General features: G+C 40.3%; 1 long non-coding RNA gene across 7 annotated transcripts in view; it reads right to left on the bottom strand.

Moving 5' to 3' along the window:
• The window catches only part of LOC101798800 (uncharacterized), a 408,273-nt gene that overhangs the window by 209,806 nt on the left and 171,396 nt on the right, over positions 1-27,071 (bottom strand). The window lies entirely within an intron of this gene.

The following is a 27,071-nucleotide window of genomic DNA, read 5'->3' as shown; positions in this document are numbered from 1 at the left end:
ATTTTATAAGGGCATCCTATGTAGGAAACTGCATGTAAAGTGCCTCGTTGGTTGTGCCTGCAGACGTGCACTGCAACCAATAAAGCACTGCATCTGTTGTAGTTTTATATGAAACATTCACCCATAAATTATCATGTTTCTCAATCATTATGCTGAAGTAAAGACGCCTTTCTGAATCTAAGTGGTGTCATACGGACAGTGCTGCGTGAAATAATTACATTTACATTTATTAAAGTAATCTTGCATTCACAATGCATCGATGTCCTGGCCAAAAGGCATCTCTCAAAACATACCACCTTATGATACAAAATACAAATACTTAATGAAAATGGGAAGGAGAGTTTAGGGGTTATTTTTTCCTTTGATTAATGACCCATCAAACAGCCCAAGTGCCTTACAGGAACTGTGAACCACATCCAGACCTCACTCGGGTGCGGATACGTTACAGTAACTTTGGAAGCTGTGCTGGATTCTGTTTTGAAAAAGAGTCTTTTGGGCAAAACATTAATATTTTGTGAATTCTGCATAACTGAACAAAGTGTTTCATGTTGCACATGACATATAAAGGGAAAGATGGACTGAATAATGGAGAGACAGAACTATTGAAAAGAAAAGAGGGACTAACAGCCCAGGGAAATATGTTTATTCCCTTCCTCTATTCATATCCTCTTCAAGCTTTCCTCCCACCACTAGGAAGGCTACGCGTTTTCTCTATATAAACATGACACTTTAAATGTTTCCATCCTAGCACGGGTCCGGAGCTCTTGCCATGCACTAACCACTGGCCAAGGCATTGGGGCAATTTGGGCTGATGAAGGAGAGGTGATGAATGCAGGGATCCTTTTCATGTGACAGCACAGAAGAGCTACTGAGCACAGCAAAAAGCAGAAACCGAGCAGTGCTGCGAACCGCCAGCATTATGCCCATCCAGATAGTCTAATAGTGGAAAAATGAGGTCTCTCTGCCCAACTCTAACCCAAAACGAGGTGGCCTTGTTTTCGAGGTTTAGTTTTCAAGAAACATTCATCAAGCGGTGTGTCATGTGTGAACCATAAATCACCTAGGCTCTGCTGAGTAATTTTCTTTTAATTACTTGAAAAGCAAAACCTTTAGAGGTGTATGGGTGACTCTTTCTTTTTTAATAAGACACTATTTTTCTATTTATGTTTTTATCTTGGTCAGAAGCCTGGTGGTTTTTACGTGTGTTTTTGGACCTTATAAATAACCAGTAATAAATAGTTGGACGCCTATAATTCAACAGTAGCACAGGATCCTGTCACTGCTCTGCCTGAGTAATATTTTAACATGCAGCAGAGCGATGCTTCTGCTATTTTCTGACCTGCAAGGGGAAGAAGTGACACCTAAGGCTATGTCTACATTATTTATACCACTTTGATAGATTAAATCTTAACCACAAGGATGAGCTTTTAAAACATGCCCGAAAATGTTTAAAGATTCCACAGGTGCTCTTCCTGAGTGCAAACAAAGGCTTCTCTTTGTAGTATGAAAACAAAATTAAAATGTAACAAAGTCCTGGGAGCTATACTTTCTGCTTAAAACAAATCCTTGACTGGACATGTTGGATTTATTTATTTTTAACTGACGTATTCTTGGAGCTCACAAGTGATATGTGTATATATATATACACACATGTGTGCGGGCATGTGTATGTCTACAGGTATATACACAAGTATGTATATCTATATGTATCTATACATGTACATATGTTTGAAAATTATTTCAGTGATCCAGTCAAACTATTTGCTCTGATACCCATTTTTCTCCATGTGAGAGTGTCCTTGAAGACATTGGATTCTAAAATGAGAAATTATTTTCTTTTTTAGCAACATTCTCCGCAGATAATAATAGCCACCATAGAAAATGCTAATAAAAGATGGAGATTGATAAAGGCCTTCACTAATAACGAATTAACCCTGGTGCATTTGCTTTAATTATTAAGTATGCAGAACTGTGAAAACAAGCAGCACTTTTCACAGAACCTCTCGTCTAGAAAAGAATAGATGGGACTTTCATTTGAGACCTCTCATGAGAAATATCTCTGCAAATTTCAGTCTCAGAACTAAACACGGTATCAGCAAAGACTCAACAGCATTACTATATGAGCAAAATACTCTTAAAATAGTATAAAATATAACTCACAGGTGAATATACAGCACAGAGCTACCCAGACAGTATTTTTTGTATTCATTTCTATAAGTCTACAAAATATGTGCTCCCCTACATCCCTCATTTCAGAAGGGATTCAGTCCTGGAGGAAAGGCTCCAATGAAGGTATTCCTCCATCATAAAACGCTTCTTCTAAGCCATCAATGATGTCCCTTGTCGCTAGAGATCACGACAACACAGCATGCTGCCTATTGATTTAAGGGCTTTTAAATTTTTGTCAAAATATTAATGGATTGCATTTCTCTGACTACATTAGTTTACAGAGTAAAACCATCTACAGACTCCAAGTTTCTGAAATACAGCTGCAAACAAAGTAAATCAGCCTTTTGAAATTTTGGGACATTTCATATGCTGTCAAAAATATGTAAAATAAGAAATGAGATGTTGTAAGGTCCTCGTGTAGGACTGTGAAGCTAACAGATAGATGAATGTGAACGTCCAAATTCTGATTTATTCAAATATATTTCTCAAGTATTGCTGACATTATTTGTACGTGTGAGGTCTTCAGTCATAGTAGCAAAAATGGTTGTGATTATTTCATATTTAGAGCAGGAGCACAACTTCTGCCATTTATGGCCACTGACTACAGCAGCAATGGAGAATGCACCAATATAGTAAATTTTTTTCTGTATTGTAAACTTCCACTGGGTCTTCAGTATAGTAGATTTCCTAATTACCACAACCATATCAAACATTCATGTCATGGCTCTCAGAGCAGTGTAAGCAATTAGGTAACAAGAAGATGAGGCTGATGGAACAACTTCTGTGATATTGTACAATGCTTCAGTGACAGAGATGGGGAGCAGAGCTACATCCTCCCATCCCTTCAAGTGATGCCTGTACCTTATAGGAATTGCCTTCATCTGCTTTTACTGAAAGGAGATGAACTCTGAAGAAAGTGAATCAATTCCTCATTTTGGAAGAGCATTGCAAATGAAGCAAAAAATCTATTGGAAATCCTGGGACTGAAAATGCTGTGCACAGGCCATAGCAGGATGTACAAGGAAATAATTTTGGGAGAACTACAACTGGCACGATACACGTTGTACAAGGAAACTGTGTGCTATTATTTGGTCTTCCTGAGTTCAAGGAAACAAAATTTGGGATGTATTTAACTGTAAATAAGCAGTACAACAAAGCATATACGTGACTGGCATTGACATGGTTCCTCTTGGAAACTGTTTGAGCAAAAAGGGCTAACTCCTGATAGATACAACAACTGTGAAAAAAAGGGAATGAATGAAGCATGAAGCAAGAACTCTCTTGGGTCAAAGATAGAAATGTCAAATACCACTTATACAGACTTAAACTCCCCATAGAAACCAGACTTCAGTGTCATCATTATGTCCTTCCAACAGCACATTTTGAATATTTGTATTTTTACAGTACGTGTATTTGGAACTAGTTTCCCAAGACCTTAAAAAGAGGAAGAATTTTTCATAGTATTTTTTGGCTGGTCTGAAAGCTGGACCAGGGTGGAACATGAGAAGTGACACAAGTTCCATCGCTACAAATGGCTCTGGACCACCCCTGCCAAATCTCAAGCCCAGTTATAATAGAAAAATACCCAGAATATATTAAGCTTTTTATTAAGTATAGCTATAATACCGTTGACATTGATTCTGTTTCTCATTCTTAGGCTATTTAATAACTTCCAAATCTGGAGGCAAGCAAGAATTAAAAGATTAAAAACTTATAAACTATATGTGAATTTGTCATTAGAGCTAAAACAGACTGAAACAAATTATCTGGTAACTAGCTCCACAGATAACAATGGTTTTAGAGGAGCAGAATTTGGTCCTTGAGTTTTCAGCTGAAGACAGATGCTGAGTTCCATTAAAGTCAGTAAAAGCTCAAGTAGAAGATCAGAAAATGTTCTTTATTCCGATCACTGTAACCTAAGGATGATCACTAGCTTTTCTTTCCTTATGCCTCCACGACAAAGAACAAAAGGCCAGAATTTTAGGACTCATTTCAGCATAAAATTGCTTTAAAATGTCCTTTCTGAAATAGGTTCCTTCCTTCTAATTCCCAAGGAGTTCATAGCTGTATTTTTAGAAAGGCAATTTGGAATTTAACAAATACAGATACTTGGAAATGTCTTTGTGCTTTCTTACTTTCACAAAAAGACATTAAGGTCATATTTTTTTCAAAAGTGGAGATTGCTTCTGAGTGGTTGTAACCATGGCTACCAAATTTGGAGCCAAATAAAACTGCTGAAACTGGAACCTGGGAAGCCATATGTAATGCACATGATTCGATCCACAAAAATTGGGACTCAGAATTATGGAGAATCTCCCCAGATACGCTCCCAAAGTGCTCCCAAAGACAGCAGACCTGCACTGTCTCCAACATGTTCATTAGCAGACCTCTTAGCCCAATTTGCAGCATCCATTCCAACGTCACCATCATTTCTTTTGCTCAACGTGAGGCTTCACTGACCATTGCTGCAGCCTGTCTTTGGTTTACTCTCAGCTTGTTCACCCCTCAGCAGAGGGACTGCATGCTTCAGGAAGCAGGAATCTGGTTCGCTCACTTCAAACCAAGTAATGTAAAATGAGAAAATCTGATTTCATTTGATATATTCAGCCAAAAAAGCACACTGTCCTTTCATACGCATTGTTCGATGGGCTTGCCTCTTATTTCCCAAAGACTTTTCTGTTACAGAATTCAAGACTCCTCAAAGTTTGAGAAAGACCAAGACTGAAAGGACTAATGGGGATGAGTTGACAGGTATATTCATTCTCAAAGAGTGATGGCACTGCTTTAAATATTTAATGCACTGAAAAATATATGGAAAGGAAAATAATGTGAAGCTGGCTTTAGCGTGATGGCATAACACCATATTTTCTGCATCTATCTATGTTGCAGCCGCATTATACAGAACTGTAGAAAAGAAAATGGCAAATTTCGAATCAGTTATCATGGTGCTATCAGCTTAAAAAAATTAATCATTTTTTCCCTTTTTTTTTTTTCATTTTTCCAATGCAATCAATAAGCAAGCCCTGGCTATCAATCTCCATGCTATGTAGCAATATTTTATTTTCAAGCCGATAGCTTCACATGATGAATTATGGTCATTAGAAAGCATGATAGTGTGTTTCTGTAGCTTCAGCACAGTTGTAAGTGTTGCTGACAGAATAAAGTGGGAGAGTTTGCTTATTCTTATTGTCTGCATTCGAGATGTAAGTATTACCCCAAGTATGCGCCACTCCTGGCAGCTCATCAGAGCCAAATTTCATTTTTTTCCGAACATTTGAAATGACATTTCAAGGTTATTTCCCCAATAAATATTTTGCGCTCACAACATCTGAATGCAGCTTTGTGTTCAAATGTTTGGCTAGGTAACTATTTATGTTAGCAAAATGTGGGGAAAAGAAACCATCCGAAGCATTTATCTGCTACCCAGGTACATTAAAATGTCCACAAAGGCAGTATCGTGACTGCAGAAGGGATTGTAACAAGGCACCTCTGACTTAGAGAGTGAGCCAAACAATACTTTCAGTAAATAATTATGCACACGGTGTAATAGAAGTCATCTCAGCAGCACCGAGCTCCTGTGCTACACGGCTTAACAAGCTGCCAAAAGTCTGAGCTGAACTAGTAGAAGTGACTCTGTGTGCCAGTAAAACTGAACAGCTTTACTGTCTCCGAGACCTTTCTTCTAAATCTTTTCTGAGTAAAAGCTTTTTCACTCCCGCCCTTGTAACAGCCAACATAAAAGCAAGGCATCTTCAGACGGATCGAGGGGCTGGAAATTAAAATAGGTCACTCCTATGCCTTTAATGTCACCCCAAAATGCCCTGGTAGGAAGCACACTTGAAGGACAGACGCTGGAAATGGGTTTTGATGCTGGCGAATTCAGTCTTTGGAGGCGCTGGCTCGGCAGGGGGGGCAGCCTGGGCTGGGGAGCAGGATAAAAGCCTCGGTATGAAGCCTCAGAAGAACAGAGTGAAGGCATCAGAAGTGGAGAAAATGAGGGAAGGGAAAGAAAACGGCCCGACCTCCCTTTTAGTTATGAGTGGTCCCGAGTTGAGACTAGCACTGCATTAGGAGAAGAAGCTTCCACTGCCCAACTTAATGGGCTTCGGATGTATCTGGACACTGCTTTGTGCTCCTGGGTCTGCTAATTCAGAGCGTGTCCACAGAAGCCAGAGGTGACAGCTGCAGTCTGAGCACATGCTGCTTAGTTAATTTATATTTACCATATACCTGGAAGACAGTTCAGTAGCCCCAGGTCCTGTAAAATCATGCAACAACCATGAGCTTTGAAACCATCCCCTAAATTTTTGCTGTTGTTAGCTACACTCGTGCTCTGTTCTGGTCCAAACCCTGCCTGGTGACAGTCCCAAAGTGAAGGGAGCAAAGATGGTCAGACTGGGGTGCAGCCTTTCTGCAAATAGCCTGGTGCAAGCAGGGGTCGTGTTCAAAGGGACCCCCATCTGGGAGCCCAAAGAGGCCATATCCTATTAGCCCACAGATATAATCTATATCTGCAGGGGCTGCCTTTGGAACACACTTCCCAGTGGCAAGAGCGAACAAGCAGTACTTCCAGATTAACAGACAGCAAAAAAAAAAAAATGTACTTCTTATCTTTCTTAACTCCAGGTAAATGTCTGTGGCATCACAAACCTTTTAGCAGCACGCAGTATTTATCCGAAGCACTAGTGGAGTGTCGTAAATGAACGTGAAGAGTGTCATGTATCAGCATCCTGACTGAGACAACCTTTTCAACATGAACAATAAAAACAGAAACTTCATCGATTTGATTTTAATTGACTGATTGTAGTTCTTGCAAAAGTGACTCTCAGATTTCTATCTGCTAGTCAAAGGAAGGATGATAAATCCTATCTACTTCAATTACTTGCAATACATAAGCTAAGATCAAAATATTTTTCAAATTCAAGTGTATTCTCAGCTGAAAAGTAAACATCTGCCATATTGAATTCCTGCATGATCATTTTGGTTTTCCATCTTTTTATTGCAGGCTATGTTATAACCTACCTAATTTATATGTTATCAGCAAGTTATATTATAACCTACCAGGTTGGGATAAATAATATACCTGTAAATTTAAAATATTAAAAAAAAATAATAAGTATAATATTTACAAATATTGTTATATTGTTTTCACATTTTACATAATGGGTACCTAATATCTACAATAACCCATACATGCCCAACATTCCTAGTGAACCTACAAAAACCAAGTAACCTTGCCCCATCTATGTCTAAAAATGTTTAACACCTCCAGCACATTTGCATTCCCTGACTCCGGTAAGAGCCAGGCTAGAACAGGCTGCAGATCTCAGCACACAACCCCAGTACTTCGTGCTTTCCTATCTAGCTCAATATGCAACTAGTTAGGAAGATAGAAATAACACAGCACCTGTCAGTCATTGCAATAATCTCATCTCCTTTTTCCCTTTACGTCTTCCAGCTCCATGCCATGACCCACCTGTCTATCCCTGGTGCACAACTCTGCTCTTGGCACTTGGAAACCTGTGGCACCCGACACTGAAGACTTCTATGACAAGAAGAGTAGAATTTGACTCAGCTCTAATATAGGCCAATATTAAAATCACCCCTGCTAAAGATCTTTGCTGCATTTACGCAGCAACTGATCTAAGCCTATGGCACATTTTTTTCATTACATGCAAGCTGCCATCTTGTAAGAAAGGAAGAATAAACATATGGATATGAAATATGTTGGAATAATCCCTTTCTGCACTGATACATCGCTGTCTGTATAGACATCAGAGAACACATAATATCTAGCTTTGTACATGTTGTGATATTTCACACCGCCTCCCATTTCACATGGAAAAGGCATTTGACTTTGTCTAATACAAGCTCAATTTCTCCTACATTTACCACCCAGAAGAATCCAACTATATAAAAAAGTCTCACTTATTTCAGAAAAAAAAAAAAAAATATATATATATATATATATATGTATATAAATTTAAGGTACAAGTTCTTAAAAGAGCATCAACATTACAAACTAATAAAAATAAAGACAACATGACCAGCTTAAGTGCACAGTTCACCATTTTTTCAAGGGAACAAGAAAAAAAAAATCTATTGTGCAGCAGCTAAAAAGCTGTTGAATATTTACAGATTTAAGACTTAAACAGTTCAGAATTAAATTTGTTTTTTTATTAAAAGCCGCCAAAACATAAATAAGCAGAACATTAAGGAAAGCTTCTTTACAAGGCAAAGCAGAAAACATATGGAGCCAAATAAATATGAAAAAACAACACACAAATTTTTATCCTAAGTGATTTGGATATCCAGACAGGAAAGAATTTGGGGAGAGGGAGAAAAGAAGTAAATGAGGAGCAAAGACATTTGTTCTCTTGTATGATTAATAAGCAAATGATATATCATCACTCTTCCAATTCAGAAGCATATCTGGTCTTTTGGGGAATCTATCTTAGTATGCCAAGTAGCTGCCAAGACTGCCATACTCTCCATGAGGATGATTAAACTGGTCAAAATATTGTTATGTGAAAAATGATTAAGTCGGAGGATAATGAATCTCTGGACTTTGACTAGTCTGAAAAACCTTAAAGTCAGCAGTGTGGACCATGCTCGGGATGAGGCTGGGAGGAGCAGAGATGACAGGGACAAGGTCTCATAAAAACAGTCCTGCCCTGTAGTGCTCTGCCACTTTGTAGCTGGAAACTATTCGGTTTTCTTCCTCTTTATTCTGTTTTCACTAAATAAATATGGATATGAATTAAAAATAAAAATTAAAATCTTGTGTGAAAACCTACCCCAGCATCTGGGTGAGCTGAGTGGTTTCATAGCATCTAATTACCACCAAGAGTTTGCATTTGCACGCGCTGTGCCCCATGCCTGGAAGGAGAAAGTCACAAATTTTAGTCACTGTTCTCCCCGCACTGCATGGTATGAGCGTGGCACATCCAGCTTCACTGCTTACCTCACCTTTTCGCACATGAAAAATGGATAAGATCTGCTGGCATCACAAAGGCCTTACTTTAATTAATTACATCTTCTCAGAATGCTAACACTGTTATTGAAGTACAGATCTTCCACAGTAATGAGCATCCTGGAAACGTATGCAATTAAATGGTTAGATATTGGAGATACTTAATGTCGTCAGATGTCTTAATGAAAAATATAGAAGTTTTGAGTCATACTTTGACCTGGGTGTGATTTCATTAATTACAGCAAACTGTTGTGAGAGCCACGGAGAAGTGCAGCAGGAGCTCAGCTCTCAATCTGATAATCCTCCTAGCCAAGGGACGGCCAGAGCCAGCTTCCGAAGCTCTGCTGATCAAGAAGCAAAGCAATGCCCGTGTGTAACATTCTCAGTATGTGTGGGGCAATACTTCAACTGGATTTCAACAAGAGAGTAAAGCAAAGCTTTGTCATTTATAGGTAACGTGGAAATAGATGCAAAAATGTCACCTGTTTCCCTTTCGTATTTGAAAGAGTGTTCCCCGGGACTGCTCTGTCTTTATGGGGATTTCAAAGCAAGAAATCTTCCAGAGTTACCAGAAACACATTTTGATCTTTAAATACTATCCTTAAAAACAAAATCCTCCAAACCTACATTTATAGGCTTATTTTCATGATGACAGTTTCGCTACATTTGTTGAATTGTAAACCATGTAAAGCTCAGCAATAAAACGTCTGCAATCTGTAGCGGTAATGGGAGGCATGTCTCATAAACAAGATAAGTTGTTTCTTGCCAATATTGTTACACTTCATAAATACGAACTCAAGTCTGTTTTGCGTTTCCTAGATCAGTAGCAGACTTTTATTTTAATTAAACACAACATATAAAATATTCATTTAAAAAACAAACATCATTGTTTTAAAGACATTATACTAAATTAAATTATAGTGCCTTTGCCATAAAGTTCTTGCACAAAAGAATAATTCTGAATTCTGAGCGGATTGAGACAGCACTAGTGTCCATCAAAAACCTGTAGTTGGAAGATGGTAGCTGTCCTATGAATAAATAAACTATTTATATTTCCTGATAACGTAAGTGCTTAGATAAACTCGCTCCAATTCCCAAAGACTACTCATTTCAGCTGTGGTTGTAATTAAGAAACAATATCACATGCCCGCAAAGAAGATGGTGCCAGTCCCATTTTGTGCAGCAGAACTACTAAGTGTTTCACTTCACGCTGACATAATTTATAGCCTCATTTCATTAGACTAATGTTGGGTGTCTTTGATAGAGTCATCTTTGACAGTCTCTGTCCCAAAAGTACATTAGTTCTGGAAATCTACATTCTGAGTATATATTGACCAAGATCCATGAACATGTCCACAAAATACATCAGATTGAACCCCATTCAATAAAAATGCTATTTCTAGTTAAGTAACACAAATCCACAGAAACTCAGAATGGTTGAGGTTGGAAGGGACCTCTGGTCCTGGTCCAATCCCCCTGTCAAGCAGGGACATCTACAACACATTAGCTTCTGGATTTGTCATGGAACCTGAACACAAAACAGAGGAGCCTCAGAAATGGTATTAATTACAAAAATGAAAGGTTTTTAAAATTGTCAGTGAAAAGGAAGCTCAGGAATTGAGAAGAAACTATGAAGACCTGAATATTTATGCTATAGCACCTGTAACCTATGACCACAACCTGGTAAGCAGTGTCTAGCCACAGAAAAATCTCCTGTAAAAATCTCCTGGCCACCATGGAAAAATGTGTCGCTCAGTTTTACATCTATCAAAACAGTCAGCACCAGGAATTCAGTGTGCCCCCTGAACAGGTAGGCATTTACTTCAGAAGGTCCTTAGCTGATAGCAATAGTGTGGTTGCATCACATCACCTTTTGGTGTCTTAAAATAATAGTTTTAAAATAGCTGACATCACTCAATTATGGTTTTAGGTGTTACAAAGCCATTTAAACAGATTTCAGAAAGTATACTTGGGCTTTCAACAGCTGTACTGAATTCATCATTTGATCAGGTTACTGCCTGAAATGAGTCTGAAAAACAGACCAGTAACCAGAGGTTGTTCCAGACTTGTCAAAGCTTTATGTTGACTTAATTCCATCCTTTTTCTCCAGGATGAAACTGGAAGGAAAAGAAGAGGCATGAAGTAGCATTAATCTACTACTAGCTTTTCTGGCTTCTGTGGTACTTCAGAAGAGAAGAAGTGGTAACATGAAATAGTAGGAAAATTTGAAATTTTGAGCTGTGCCTATCTCTTGGGTAACTGGAAAATAAGATGTGCCTCGAGGACACTTTCTCAGAACAGGAAACCAAAATGAGCAGAAAGGTGCAATTAATGCTACCAGTACTTTGGAAAAGAAGTCCTCAACATTCAAGAAGATGAAACAAAGAATTAACAAAATCCCTGTAAAGCTATACAACCCGGCACCTTGTATAGTCCTGGACTCCTCCAGCTTGCATACAAGACCTGTGAACTACTTAATTTTTGATAGTAAAACAAACCTAAGCCTCAGTGGACTGAACAGGGAGCACATTCCCAACTGGATATTCAGAGACTTCCTTTGTGAGGACACCCTTCTGCAGGATTTGCCATGTTTCAAGCCCAAACCCCATCTTTTTCACAAGATTAATAAGGAAATGCATAAACCCCCAACTGTCCCCTTTACGTCTGATGGCTGATAACACTGTTACATTCATATCACCCAACCATATGTGCTACAGGAGCATGAAACATTCCTTCCTTCATATGCTCATCCACATGATTCATCTCAGCTCAGTTTTTTCATTTTGTAATTTCAGAGGTCTTAATTTCTAGTGAGCAAGGTCATGTGTTTTTTTTTCAGTTCTCTTCAAAACCCTTTTCCTTTCAGATTTCCTACTTTTTTCTGTGTATGAACTGTTTTTATTAAAAAGTGGGCCTGACAATTGCAGTTTGGCAGCAGGTTTGATGCCATTAGTTCATCTGTGCTTTCTCTGACCCCTTAATTTGGCAGGGCATATGCTTTCATTTCAAATTCTCATTTGTACTCGTATAGATTCATTACACACAGATATGCTGCAAGAGTGAAGTCATTTTAGAGGGTTTCAGGTTTTATAATCTTGTAGCATTCCTAAATTAAATATTCGGTTATAAAAGACAAACCACAATGAAAATATTCACATTCTCAGTTGATTTACATTCAAATAAACATGAGAACTTACATAAATTAAGTTACATTAATAAACAGCTGGCACTAATCAGACCAAAATCCAACTATTGCACAAGATGGGGATGCAGAGAAGGGGTTAAATACAATTCCAGATTGAGAAGGAATCTGTGAAGCAGGAGTCCTCCCTGTCACCTATATTTAAGCTTATCAAGAAGCAACTTCAATCCTGGCACAATTGCTTCAAACTTCCCAAGAAAGGCTGGAATAAGTTGGGTAAGTATTTTCTGAACTTGTTTGTGCATCCTGTTAGCCTGAGTTACCAGTGTTGATGTATTAACCATGCAGCCATTTACTGTTATAAAAGTGCAAAAGTTAGAATTAAATAATTGAAAGTTAGAATTAAATGAGAATCATGCTCAATATATCAATGAACTGGTCAGCTACTGCCCTTCGTATGGATTCCCAGTGTAGGCCTGTTCCCTGATCAGCATTTTCCTCTAATGAAAAACTTTCAGTGTTTCCAGATTTTGAGATAAGAATGGTAAAATTCCTCAAAATAGCTCACAAGCCTTGCTGGCCCTGGAAGAACCCAGGCATGCCAGCTCACGTTGCCCTTCACCGGGTGAGAGGTGAATCCTGTTTTCTCTCCCCTCCTTTGCAAAGTGTCTGGTGTTGATGGAGGTTGATCTGTACTTCTCATATGACCACACATCCATCAGCAAGGCAGCGTCAAACTTGGCTTTGGCTGAGAAACACGGGATTTCAGGCCTGGCGGCTCCAAAGAGGCACTAAGATGTCGCAACGCGAAGCGGCTGAATCCAGACGCCTTATACATCTGCACATTTTTTTCATCTCACAGAGCTTTACAAAGTCACCACCTTCTCTAATAAAAGTCTGAACAAAAGCTGGGGTTCTTAAAGCAAGGATTTGGGTTGGTTTTGGAAGACATTTTGTACCATTGAAGTTCTCCCGATCCCCTAAGCAAATACGATCTCCCCAGTTTCTCAGCCTCAGATACCGAGCCTTTTCCACGCTAACCAGAAAAGTCTGTTCCTTGATTGGGTATCATGTTCTTTGCAAGCCGTAAATATTTGCATCATGTGAAAGAAGTGACTCACCAAAGAGATGTAATTACAGTGTAAGCTGAGAGGACTATTGTTTATATAGCCAAATGTAGCTCAGATGCAATGTGCAGACCGTGGCCACCACCTCCTCGGCTCAGGTCCCCGGCAAAGCGAACATTTGGACAGGTTCAGGTCCCTTACTGCCCTCGCTGCACCGTTCGACATTTGTTTTGTTGTTTGCTGCAGCCTAAAATAAAACGCGTGCTGAAGCGACCAAAGATGTGAGCGAGGACCAGGCGTGTGGCTTGACAAGACCTAACAGAAGCCCTTCTGAAATCACCTCTTCCGTACACAGTCCACTACAATTTTCACTTCATTTTACAATACAAAAGGTGCAGTCACACCACGTTGTAGATAAGGCACATACTGCTGATCCCAGTGTTAACAAAGTGGAGCAACATGTCAGCAGCAGGGCTATGCCGACTGCGGGGCGGCTGTCCCACACGAGCTGACACAGCCCAGGGTGAGGTTAACACCTTCACTAAAGGAGTTTTGGCAGACATCTGCCATGGAAATGCTACAGAGCCTTCAATTTTCCCTGTTCAGTCCAGCAGCATTGTGTTTATGCTGATATAATCCAATTGCAATAAATTGCTCTTTTTTAGTGACTATTATTTGCCTTGAGTGGCTGCGAACTATGTTTTTGCTGATCTGAATGAATTGCTATTCTAAATAACAACTAAATTAACTTTGGTGTTTTGATTAGCATGGCAAGAGCCTTGAGCTGCTTATTTTATAAACATTCAAATAACGTTTTTGTTCAAAGTCTTTATCATAACATTTTCATAAGCTGGATTTTGCATAGCGTTTAGAAAATTCAGAATATCGCAACAATATTGACATCAATACTAGAACACAATCAGCAGCTAAATACACAGCGTTACCCCATTTTACAGATGGGAATGCCAGCAATACATTGAGTGACTTCTACTTAACCACACATAGAGTTATTAGCAGAATGTATACAACAATTATTTCTGTAAAAATTAAGGATATAATAGGGAATATATAAAGTATCTACATGAACTCAAGCGTGTTTGTAATTACTGTGATGACTCAAGGAATGTTTCAGCAGGTGTGGAACCAGAGTCACACCTACTGAATAGGAAAGGGAATATGAAAATGACTTTTTATTATCATGCTAGTTAGGCAAACAGCCATTTAGAAAAAATATATACTAAAATTTTCTGCCAAGATAAATACTTTCTAACATATTAACTATTATTAAAATGCCTAAGCAAATCCCCAGGTATCTTTATTTTTTCCTGAACAGGTATGATATGCCTCAAACGTACTGTACAATCCTAATAAATGCTTACATACCTTCTGGTACACATATATTAAAGCAAAGAGCCTACAACAGGAGGTATCCGGGTGTAGGATTCTGTGTACGTACCGGGGAAGCGAATGAGTGTGCCTCACGAAGGCTTCACTGCGGTTAGGAACGATGAAAAACTCTCACAGGGTCCAGAGGGGGTCCCTGGAGCCAGTAATTCTCTGCACCGTAGAGGTAGGATCAAGGAGCACTGCTGATATTTTTCAGCTGGACCGAAGTCTCCATTCAGCAACATTTTCCAAAGTTAAAAAATTTACTTCCATCGATTCTAAATATATGTAGAGCTAAATATAGTAAACCTCAACTTGAAAAATCACGGCTAAAGCTAACATACACTCAGTCTCGGTCTGCACACCAGCTGTGGATAAAAATGTGCTGAAAAGTAGAACATTTTGTCTCTTTTCATTTATCAAACATTCAGTTGCAAACACACAGTCATCTGTTTAAGAAGAGCTGAGAATCTGTTAAAATTATTCATTTGATGGTTTTGTGAATTTAAATCACAATTTTCTCTAGAATTTAAGTTCTCAGGTAACTTTTTGTGGATAACACTTTCAATCAAAAACTTTGATTACTGGAGGTCTTTTTTTTAATGTAATACACATTTTGGCCATTTTTTATTTATTTGTTCAAATAAGCAATTAATAGGCAAGGCCGTCTTGCAAGATAATTGTAAAGCACATATCTGCATCATGCCTGCAGGTTAAAGAATTAACCTAATTGTTAGTGTAAATTCAAATATAATTTATTTAATAAATTATCATATGTGACTGGCCAAAACCATAGGTAGTGTGGATTGCAGTGTATTGTCAGTCCATCGAGACTTTGACATTTTTATCATTCACAGGGAAGAATATTAGTTTGTAAGACTAATTAAATCCCAAAGTGATGGGTGACAGAACCCAGGCAGACTCCAGATTAAAGGTTTAAGTAGACCTATGACTTTATTTCTTTTTCAAGCCTGTAAGAACAATAAAGGGTGATTCAGGGGCCCATTGAATCAGTGATTCTTTATAAACCAAATAAAATTTCCACTGTCTAGAACACATATCTATATCTGAGCTAATTCTTTCTAGTATCTTCAAGGCCAACAGAAAGAAGTCTGTTTTATTTTCCACCTCCCTCTACTTGGACTTCTTCATCTCTACAAAACAACCACCTTCCAGGTTACAAACATTTAAAGTCTCTCTTATTTTGTCTTCAAAAAAGCACTTAGTTTTATTTAGCCCATAAATTGCCTCATTTCCTCACTAGTATTTTTTTTTCTTTTTCTTTTTCTTTTTCTTTTTCTTTTTCTTTTTCTTTTTCTTTTTCTTTTTCTTTTTCTTTTTCTTTTTCTTTTTCTTTTTTTTGTTTTTCTTCTTCTTCTTCTTTTTCTTTTTCTTTTTCTTTTTCTTTTTCTTTTTCTTTTTCTTTTTCTTTTTCTTTTTCTTTTTCTTTTTCTTTTTCTTTTTCTTTTTCTTTTTCTTTTTCTTTTCCTTTTCCTTTTCCTTTTCCTTTTCCTTTTTCCTGACCTTAGCTTCCAAGCCTCCGTCGCCTTTTTTCTCTTTTTCTCCTTTCCACTCTCTACAGAGGAGGCCGGGTCTCCAAGATACCCGTACACCACATTTGCAGTCAGCAGCTTTGACTTATTTTTACTTTTGAGGACACCATCCCACTCAACTACCTCCTCATCCTCGCTCAAACACTTCCTGAAAACTCATGGCTTTCCTGGTGACAGGAAAAGAGTTCATCAAAGTGCTGGCACCAAACTGCTCTGTGAGCGAACCTCCTACATCCCGGGATAAAAATAAACAAAAACAGTCAGAAATATTGCTAAGAAACCGTATGCTCCTGATTTTTGGCTATCACCAAAAGAAACGGGAATCTGGGACTCCAGATCCCTAAGAATCAAAGCAGACATGAAGGAAAAACAAGAAAAATAAATCCTTCAGATAAGTTTGAAATATAGGCGATCTCATGAAGTCCATCGGCTCTATTTTTTTAAACTTAACAAACTATTTTAAATAGTGAAGGGGTCCATTATGTCATTTTTCCTCCCATCTCGTAGCCCCAGACAGCTGGAGGTGTTTAAAGAAAAAAGTAATCTGCGTTTTTTCCACAATATGTAGAATTCCTATTCTTATATTAGTTTTTATTCTTAGAAGCTCGAGCTGAAATTTGAGTTCCACTGCAATGCTCCCACTAATTGCCTTGAATAATTCAAATTTTACCACTCTCAGGGGCACAACTGGAGCCAGACTGTTATAAGCCATATTTGCTACTCTGGAGCCAACAAAATAAGTATGCTTTATGCTGTAGAGCACGCTGAGTTTAAGTTACATTATTTTGTTTGTTTCGAATTTAGACAAGTGAGGAAATCACAGTGGATTGGCTTGTCAAAGGAGCCTACCAATAAACACAGAACAAGCCAGATTTTACTTTTAAAGCAGCAGGAATATGTCAAAATCACAGTGTAACCCTGAAACTTGTATTTTGCTGAGCAAAATTAGAAAAGGCCTAAACTGTGGGATCTCTCTATTTTTGGCTCAAGAGAGAAATTCTGAAGCTGCTGATGATTTGAAATGGGTCCTGAAGAGAAGGAAGGAAGGAAATTAGAATTTTTTTTAACTTACAAAATTGTCTTGCCTGTGTAATAACACTGAGCATGACTGTCACTCTGAAGACATATTAGCTCATTTAGGTAATTAGTGTGAGCAGCATGTTTCCCTGCTTATTCCATTCAATTATAGGGTGCTCACTTTGTCATTACTGGAGTATCTTAATGTGACTTGTAATTAGTGTAATTACAATCCAATGTTAATTATATCTGCCACTTAGACATAATTTTATATAGTAATGGTCTTATTCTCAATAACCTTATTATGTTGTTTATTCAAACAGGAATTTAGCCTTCTTTCATGCGTCAAATATGGAGATTACAAAAAGTACTGCCTGTCATTTCTGTAGTTATGACTAGGGGATCTTTGCATTGCAAAATCATATTTGGGACAATCAATGAATGGAGAAAACCAAATTACGGAGACTGATTATTAGAGACATGCTGAACTAACAGAAATAATTTGCTCTGGAGGCGCATTAAGGCATACACCGGTCCACGAGTGCTGCAGAGAGAGGTCAGTGTCCAGAAATTAACAGGAAAGCAGAACGGGAGACTCCAATATATAGGATGTACGTGGTGCTGGATACTTCCACTGGTGACATTATTAATTCTCTTATTTGCAGTGCAATAAAATAGCAGGGCTAGGTTTGCCAATTAATATCCTGTGATGTATTTCTTAGTGGCAACGATACCTTTTAGCACTGGGTTTGAGCATCTGATAAGGGTTTCTCTTTTTCCACAGGCTTCATTTCTCTGATCAACTGCATTTGGGGATCACAGCCATAGTGTGGTAGTAGCTCAGACAAGAAGTGGGGTTTTCCACAGTGTTCCTTGCTTCCTGAGCTTTGCTTCAGCCTCTTGGTTTTCTTCTGGATGAAATGAAAGCACCAGGAAAGCCCCTGGTGCCCAGCCAAAGGGTGCTGTCCCACAGCACCAGAGCACAACACAAACCTGCCAAATGTGGCCAGGGGGTTCTCAGCACCACCTTGCTCCACGGACCTGCTCCCGCTGGGCTCTGCCGTTTGCTGCTGCAGCCACAGGCTCATCACAAAGCAAAGACCGAGGCGTAGAGCGTGGTAAGGTTCCCTTAGGATTAGCCCAAGAGTGAAATAAAGTCTCTCTGGCAGCAAAGTGTGGTGCAGACCCAAAACATACTCTACCCCATGCACTACCTACCATCTCTAACACACACATAGTTATATTTAGATTAAAAAAAATAAATAAATAAAAAAAAACACCCAGTCAAAACAATGCATGTTTCTTCCCCCATAAAGACTCAAAAGGACAAGTAACACATGACAAATATTAGTCATGTTATTTAATGCACGATGTTGAAGAGAGGCATAAGAACCGGAGGAGCAGGGAAGGGAATTTGGCAGCTCTCTGGGAGATGGAAACCGAGATCCCCCCTAATCCGTGTCTTTTACTGAGAGTCTGAAAAGGGTTTCAAGCTTTGAGCTCACTCTTCGGAGGCTAATGAATCATTCAGATTTCCATGGCTCAGGGTGATGTCCCAAGACAGCTGGCAGCTTTCTTTGAGCTTAAGAAAATCAAGAAGTTTCGAAACGAAAGCGGAGAGGCAGTGACAATAAAAGTAAATCACGGGCATGTACACCGAAGAATGGCGTTATCGCTAACCCAGCTGGATAACCACGACACATTTCCCAGTATTGAGGAGAGGCTTAGGGAGCAAAATCTTATGTTGTGAGTTAAGCCCTCTCCTTTGCTTTCTGCTGCCGAGAAGCCTTTCTCCCAGGTCCGTGCAGCAATTCATGCTGCTGGCAGACACGTGATGCTCAGCTCCCCCATGCCAGTGCCAAAACCCCACTCTGGGCACACACAGCACATTGCAGCAGCACAGGATGACCAGGTAGCTCCTCGCTTCAACCAGGAAAACAAGTTATCTGTGAAACAGCAACAGACAAGTGCATGTGCACAGGCACAGCCCCGCAAGAGCTGCTGGAAGCAAATACTGGCCTCAGGCTCCCTCGAATGGCAATGAAGCTCTGTTTTTCTCAGGACCATTCATAGCTTTGATGTCTTTTAGCAGTCTCACATGCAAGGCATCATCTTAGCCCCTTTATGTTTCTTCCACAAGAAAAAAATAGGATTATTTTTACTACTAAATCTGGTGCACTAAATGGGTGTGAAATCTGCTCAGACTTACTTTAAAACTGTCAGACGTCCCAGCATTACTCTATGGAAAAAGAGAATCAAATTTAAGGTATTTATTGACATTTTAAAAATGGCCCAAAGGAAATGAAATACTAATTATTGGTTGCTTCAGTGGTTGCACGGAACACACCTGGATTATCCCAATCCTATCATCATCAGATTATTTTAACCAGGCAGTTCCTATTAGCTGTGACTAGAAACTTCATATGCAAAAGCATCTCAAACACAACAAATGATTTAGCACACAACATTGCTGAGGTAGATGTCTCAACATTAAGTAATCAAAGTTATAAATACATCACTGGGTTATACAATAGCTATAATCTATCCTTCATGCAATATAAATCTTGCAGGTACATCTGCATAAATAGGGATTTCTCAATGGCTGCCAATTAAGTCATCTTCCTGCCAATAAGGCCCAGTAAATTGACAGGCCTACCTGCTTTACTTCCTTTTTTTTTTTTTTTTTTTAATATATATGTAACTCAGAGTTCATCTCCTAATAGCAGGCAGTGAATTTACAGCTCTCCGGTGATTAAAGTCACTCAGCCTTCGCTCCTGTGCACTGTAACCCCACACGAGGACTGCTGTAATCGCCTCGAAAAGCGCTGCCTGCTGCACTTTATTGTTTAAATACAGTCAGCAGGGGCATCTCTGGGATGTGCGCTCAAACCCAGCCTGTTCATTAACTATTAACCAGCAGCTCCCCTAACCAGTGTTGCTCCACTTTCTTTGGAACTGCTCGGGCTGCACCTGAAAGGACAAAGCAGGCAGAACAGGGCCACCCCGTAACACCGGTTGGCTTTTACGGCCTTCCTGTCCTACTCAAACAGCACAAAGCTTGTGTGGTGAGAGATCAGTTCCCTACCTTTTTGTAGTTTTTATAGATGAAGCACTGCTACTGGCTCCTATGTCTACAATTAAAACACCTTAGAAATGAATTGCTTAAAGAGAAGTCTGCGTGAGCCCTTCATACGTATTCTTGGCCTGAGGAGAAACCAGGAGCCCCACATAGCAGGGCTTTTTGCACCCTGGAGCCACAGGAATCAGGCCGGAGGAGATGCCCAAAGATGACAGCCTCTATTCACCTCTTCCAAGGAGGGATCAGGCTCCACCGTGCTGCTCCTCAGAAAGGCTTCCCTATGTCCTACAGGGACTTCCCACAGTCTCTGTAGGGAATTTAGTCCAGTATGTAACTACCTGAATATTGGAAATTGCTCCCTCCTGTTAACCCAGCTCCTCCCAGCTGTGATCTTTTGAGATCACTCTTCTAACAAAAGGGGCATGCGAACGGGTTGTTTCTTTTCTTTTCACGGCTGTCTTTATGCATTTGAAGACTGTCTTACTGTCACTGGCCATCCTGAAGCCAGAGGAGAAAAGAGTGCAAGGCCAAGATCTGGGAAATCAGCTCAGCCTCTTCATTCTTAGGCTCTTCCCATCGTTCCTGCAGGCTTCCCTCTTAGTCACCATCCGCACCCAGAGCAGTGCCGCAGGGACAAGGCACAGTGCCATGGCTGTAGCTGCAGCAAAGTTTGCCTTGCTTGGTCTCTGAAGCACCACAGCAGCCCCCGAGCCACTCAAACCCCAGATCCCACAGCAAAGAACAAGAAACCAGAGCTGGAGCATCCCCACAAGGACATCTAGAAAGCACTTCGAGAGCTACCAAGGGGCTCAGAGGTGATCAGTGCTTTACACAGTGCACAACCACAGCTCCGAAGCGAGGCTATGATGAAGACAAATGACAGCTCTGCTCCATCAGCAGGCAGACAACCTGTCAAACAGTCTGTATCAGCGCTGAATTCCTGTCTTCTTGTACGGCTTCACACTAGCCATAACGTCAAGTCAGAAACCAGTGATGAATTGAGCCAATTACTGTACTGCAGACATGCACGTCACATTAATGCATAGCAAATGCAACACTGTTTTAATTACAGTAACAGACATGTACATTTGTTTTTCTTAGTAATTAAAATGTTCTATTGTGCTTAATACCGTTATCTGTATTCTTTGGTTAAGTGCAATTTAATTTGCTTCCCCAAGAAAGCTGGGTGTAATTGAAAATGAGCAATGCATCTCCTCTGCAGATATTCTTGTTCACATTCCGTGGCTACAGATCTAGAACACAGAAACTCCCAAGTTTGTTCCCAAAGTTTCTAGAAGCCTGACGCTGCCCTAAAGCCCAAAGAAACATTTCTTTGTGATCTGTTCAGGAAAATTTCCTGGTTGCTACGGCACTCACTGCGATAAATGAGGTACCTGAGGCATTTGCAAGGCAAAGGAGCTTTCACCAGGCAAGCAGAGGTTGCACTGCGGCACTCCCATGAGTGCACTGTTCATAGCTGATGTGCTGTAATTAATTCAAGAGCAGCTGAAGTAACGCTCTAGGATGAAAGTTCCCCCACAAAAGGGAAACATTTTAGGAAGTTCCACAGCTGACTAAAAAAGAAAATCGAAGTGGTGATGGAAGGAGCTCGGTCCCACTCCCACCTGCACGGGGAACCTGAGACCCTTCATTATGTCTTTCATGCAGCTCACAGCAGCACAGGGGAAGCTCTGCAAATCTAAACCCGGTCTGTCACTGATGTCATTATTACTCGACTTGTCACGGCGCAGAAAGGATTTCTTCCCTGCGGGAAATTATTATATTCAGCGCACACTGTCCCCTCTTCCGCTGCAACCCCTTCCTAATCAGCTCCCTGACAATGATCAAGGGTGGAAAAAGTTACAGGAAGGAAACGGATTGCAGCACGCACTCGGGGATGAAACGCTGCAGATTGTGGCACTGCCTGCCATCCATCCCACACAACGCAGGAAGATACGCAGACCGCCAGCTTCAAGCCACAGCCCGGCTGATTGGCATTTTGAGAGAAAAAAGGGTTTTTTGTACACAGCATGAGCAAGCAGCGCGCTCTTGCAGGCTCTGAGGATGTCCTCGTTGTGTTTTCCGCAGGGCGAACAACTCGTTACGAAATGCGCTCTCCCCTGACAGCTTGCCAGCAGCAGACTTTCTCCATCTTACAGTGTCACAGGAACGGGGGTATTGTGAAAGTGTTTGCAAGAGTTGACCTGCTTTAATCTCAGCTGTCACTTCCAATGCTGTGCAAGTTTACGCAGTCTCTCTAGGAAGGATGGAGCAATATTTAAACATTATTCACTCCCTTCCTGTAACTTCTAATACTGTTTTTATTCCGTAGCTCAGGCTGGAGAATCTCAAACTGGATCTGAGGTCCTGCTCTCCGCGGGTGACTCATTAGGAGACGACAGAAATAAATAATGCCAATATGCACTTAAAAGTGGTTACAGTCCTGTCCAGGTTCACAAACTTTCATGCTTTCTTTGTTGAAGAGCTGTCACCTTGCCAGCCCACCTTCCATGCACAGGTTCGATTTTGCCAGACTACGCAAACACTCTTCCAAAGCAGATTTTTGCTTGATCTGAAACCAAGTGCTATTCAACCCCCAAATGATCTCATAGCTAACAACAGACTCAGACACGGTGTTAAAAACCAGCTAGCCTGCAAGCTTCCCACCTCAGAAGAAGGGAAAGCATCACGGCAGGCACTGAAGGAAGGGCAGCAGTAGTTAGGGACAAGAAGCTCCTGGCCATACGAGCTGGTGAGCCCTGCCTCTGCCCAGGCTGTGTGGGAGGAGGCCAAACCCCACACATTTCTCATCTGTCCCTCGCCAGCCATGCTCGCCCCTGGGTGCACAGATCCTGCCCCTCTGGGGGCTCCTCTGCAGGTTCCTCTCAGATTCCAGGAAACCCCAGCCTTGCAAAATAATAACAATAAATGTCACAACACAAAATGGTATCGGAATAGAGAACTGAGGGAGAGAGAGGGATGGTGCCTCCCTTAATTCAGAATAAGCCCTTTTCCTTACAAAAAAGATGTGGTTAATGAATTAAGCCTGTATTTGTAATCAGGTTAAATCAGGCGAGTTTGGGTTGCTATTAAGAACATTACACGCTATTCTAATGACAAAAAAAAAAAAAAAGCAAACTTTCCAGTGGAAAGTTTGAAAACAACATTAGGATATGTAATGCCCATTAACTATCAGGGTCAGCTAAATAAAGCGCTTTCAAAATCTTCTACAACATCCACTTTTAGCCTCACAGCTGGCAAGGGAAGTAACTTCATCACGAGCTCCTCCGCCATGGAGCCTTCATCATGTAAAGCCACAAAAGAGGGACACCAACATCCCACAGTGCTAGGTGTCTGCCGAGGGTAATGTGGAGAACCGAGGTGCTGCGCTGTGTTTGCACCAGCCGCTACCTTCACAATGTGCCAACCAGCCTGGCAGGGCTTTTTATTTCTTTACATCCTTATGGTGTTCCTGGGGGACTGCAGCCCAAATGCACAGCCTGCACCAGCTGCCTTAACGCCCTGTGCAGGATTCGTGGTTCACAGGGATGGAGCCCTTCTCAACATACCACGAGTGATTTTTGCTTTCAGTTTTGTTTTAGATGGAGATTTTCCTTCTCTTGTGTGCTAAAGCTCCAGTAGCAGCAAAACCATTGATGCAGCCCCATATGCGGTTATTAAAATCTACCCCAGAAAGGCATAGGCACAAAGTTTGTTTAATTTTTGTCACTTTTTTCTCCTGGAAAACAAAACACTACCATTATATCATGGTGCTCACAAATTACAGCCTGTAATCTCAGCACCAGCATTTTGACACGTGCTAGTTAACCTCTGTTAAAAATTCTCCCGTCTTCCCTCGTGGCTGAAGGGACAGATGTTTTCCAACAATGTGCAGCCATGGTGTAAAAGTTGGGGAGTCCTCCTGACCTGTAGGCCATCCACCTGAACCACCTGCATGAATCCCTCTCTCCTTCCTTAGAGGAAGGGATAATATAATTGATACATATATCGTTATGCATAATTAATAACATAAAGAAAGCTTCCTCCTCTGAAAAGGACCAGTTAGATACCCAAGCTCCCAGTCAGGCCACATAATATACTTTGTAAGGCATTTTGTAAGTATGCACAATTTCAATTTTCCAGCAGAGACCAAAACAAATTATCAGCTTGTATTCCTCTGTGCTTTCATAATAATTTGCTTCCAGTTCTGTGTCGGTGATCAGGGTTAGTGTAATGAGGGGCAGGAAATAGTAACATCCTAATTAAACTGGGGCGTATAGGAAGTAAACCATAAATCAGCTAGTTAGCTGGAGCTCAGTGGGCAGCATTTCCCCCATGTGCTGAAAAGAAATGAATTTAAAACATAATAATAATAATTAAAAACCAAAGCAGAAAGGGAAAGAGAACTGCTTCGACCTGCATCATATTTGCCCAAGTCCTTTTTCAAACTCTTTTTCAAGATTATGCTGTCCTTTAGTGCATAAATGACATAAAGTGTGTACTCAGTTTATTCATCCCCCACTTTCTTGGTTGGGGGACCACAGCAGAGAACAGAAGTGATGTACAAGTTGCGTTCCCCTTTATGAAATTAAGCGACTTTGAGTTGACAATAACTCACGTACAGTTATGGATTAAGAAATAACTGGCCTCAGCAGCAGCACAGGAGGTACAAACAACTACAACCAAGAACAGCAGCATCAGCAAAACTGCACTTTTTTCTAAGTTCACCTGCAGCACTTATAGAAAAACATACTTGCTATATAAATTATGCCTCCCCTGCACAAGGAAGTCTCTGTACACCCCTATAGCTATACATACAGAGCCCCCAGAGTAAAAGCGGCATGTGCTTATGGAAGGACTTTTTCTGCTGGCTTAGTAACATCAGCTTTTAGCAACATAAGTGAAGCTGACAAGAGTTCCTTGGTCAGGGTAGCTGCATCCACATCCTGAGCCTTTGCATCGTGGTGTCAGCTAGAGGCATGAATTTTTCACAGCTGGAGTAAACCCAGCTATGCCAGCAAAACTGCAATGAGGCCAGATTTCAGTCTTCTTGCACCACAAGGGAAATCTGTGCGCTGCCTATCACAATGGGAGGAAGAGAGGAACAAATACAAAGTACCAAAATATTTCTGGAGAATCAACCCCTAATATTTTGGGAGTTCCGGATGCCTGCCTAGGGAAAATTTTGGTTTTGTGAAGACCATTTACACAGGAAAGTTACTGTACAAGCTCCAGATACAAAACTGTAAATTTGTCCAAACTTCTGTGCAGCTTCAGGATCAGGAGTTCATCATTGCCACGTTCAATCTTTTTTCCATATCACCTCCAGTTATTACACCTGTTTTATTTGGATATAAGCTTAATTTGCTTAAATGGCCCACACCAAAAGCTGTGCTGAAATACCTGTCAACAATACCAGTAGAAATAACATCAAATACCATCTATCTTCAGGATCATTAAAAGAACAAACAGATATGTTAAAAGATATGTTTAAAACCCAATTGAAAACATTATCTCCTACCACTACAGAAAGGCATCCTGGGGCCTGCACAACATTTGTGTTTCTTTCCGTGTTAACTCAATAAACCCCATTTGGCTCTGAGACCGACATCATTTGAGGACTGCTTTGCCCATGTCATTTCACAGCCATGATTGGTTTCTCTTCATCCTTACCTAAGCTTTCAGCCGTATCAATTAACAAAATCAGCTGATGTTATCAAGGCTACTTGAAAATGAGAAAGAGCTAAGTATATTTGAGAAAACACATAAAGAGCTGAAATATCTCAAAGTCCAAAAGATCCGCAATGAGATTCCAGAAGTCCAATGTATTGCTGCTCTACATGATGGAGATTGGGGATGATATCCTAAAAATCCCCAGCTGCACTGTATTAACATTAAATCTCCAGCAAAGCTTTTGCCTTGATCTATCAGGGAGCAAGTCTGAACTTAGCCTTCATCCATCATTTATCTGATATTAAGATCTATTTATTTCAAATCTGATTTTGTAGCTTCAAGTAATACATGGGTTTTCTTCAAAATAAATAGCATATCTGGTGCTAATAAATCCCCTGGGTTGCAGTCATTGGCATTGGCAGAGGAGGTCTAATATCTGCTGTAAATAATACATACAAGATGTTCTCTTAAATCAAGTGTTAGATGATGATATTAAGACTGCTGCCCGAGGGCTCTAAACCCCCATGTAATATTCATCCTAATTACTTCATTAAGGCTGCCTCTCTGGTACCTCTACACCCAAGCAATATCACTGAAGGAACTTGAAGGAATTGCCTGATAACAGTATGGTAAATCAGGGTAGGCTCAGACCCCTCTCTCCAAAGCACCCCAGGAAATGCCCGTTAGAATCAATAAAAGACAGATCCTAGTCCCAAACAGCTGAAAACTTTGGGTTTCAATCCATGACAGCTTTACTGGCTCTTGTATTAAACTTGCAATGAAGTTTTATGATATTAACGAAGAGTGAATAATTATAAAAGTTAAGGCAGGGGACCATTATCATGGTCTATGTCATGCTGCCGTGCACCACAAGTAAGGATACCACCCAGCTGCTCTCTTGGCTTCAGACAAGGGAAGTAGATTGCCTGCATCAAAGCTAAGAGCATATAAAGCAGAGGGTTTTAATACAGATAGCATTAACAGTGCCTATTATTTATCTGTTTTGTTCCAA

The sequence above is a fragment of the Anas platyrhynchos genome, chromosome 7 (assembly GCF_047663525.1).
Source record: "Anas platyrhynchos isolate ZD024472 breed Pekin duck chromosome 7, IASCAAS_PekinDuck_T2T, whole genome shotgun sequence".
Taxonomy (NCBI): Eukaryota; Metazoa; Chordata; class Aves; order Anseriformes; family Anatidae; genus Anas; species Anas platyrhynchos.
The sequence above is the reverse complement of the archived record's forward strand: the minus strand, read 5'-3'. Positions and strand labels throughout refer to the sequence as shown.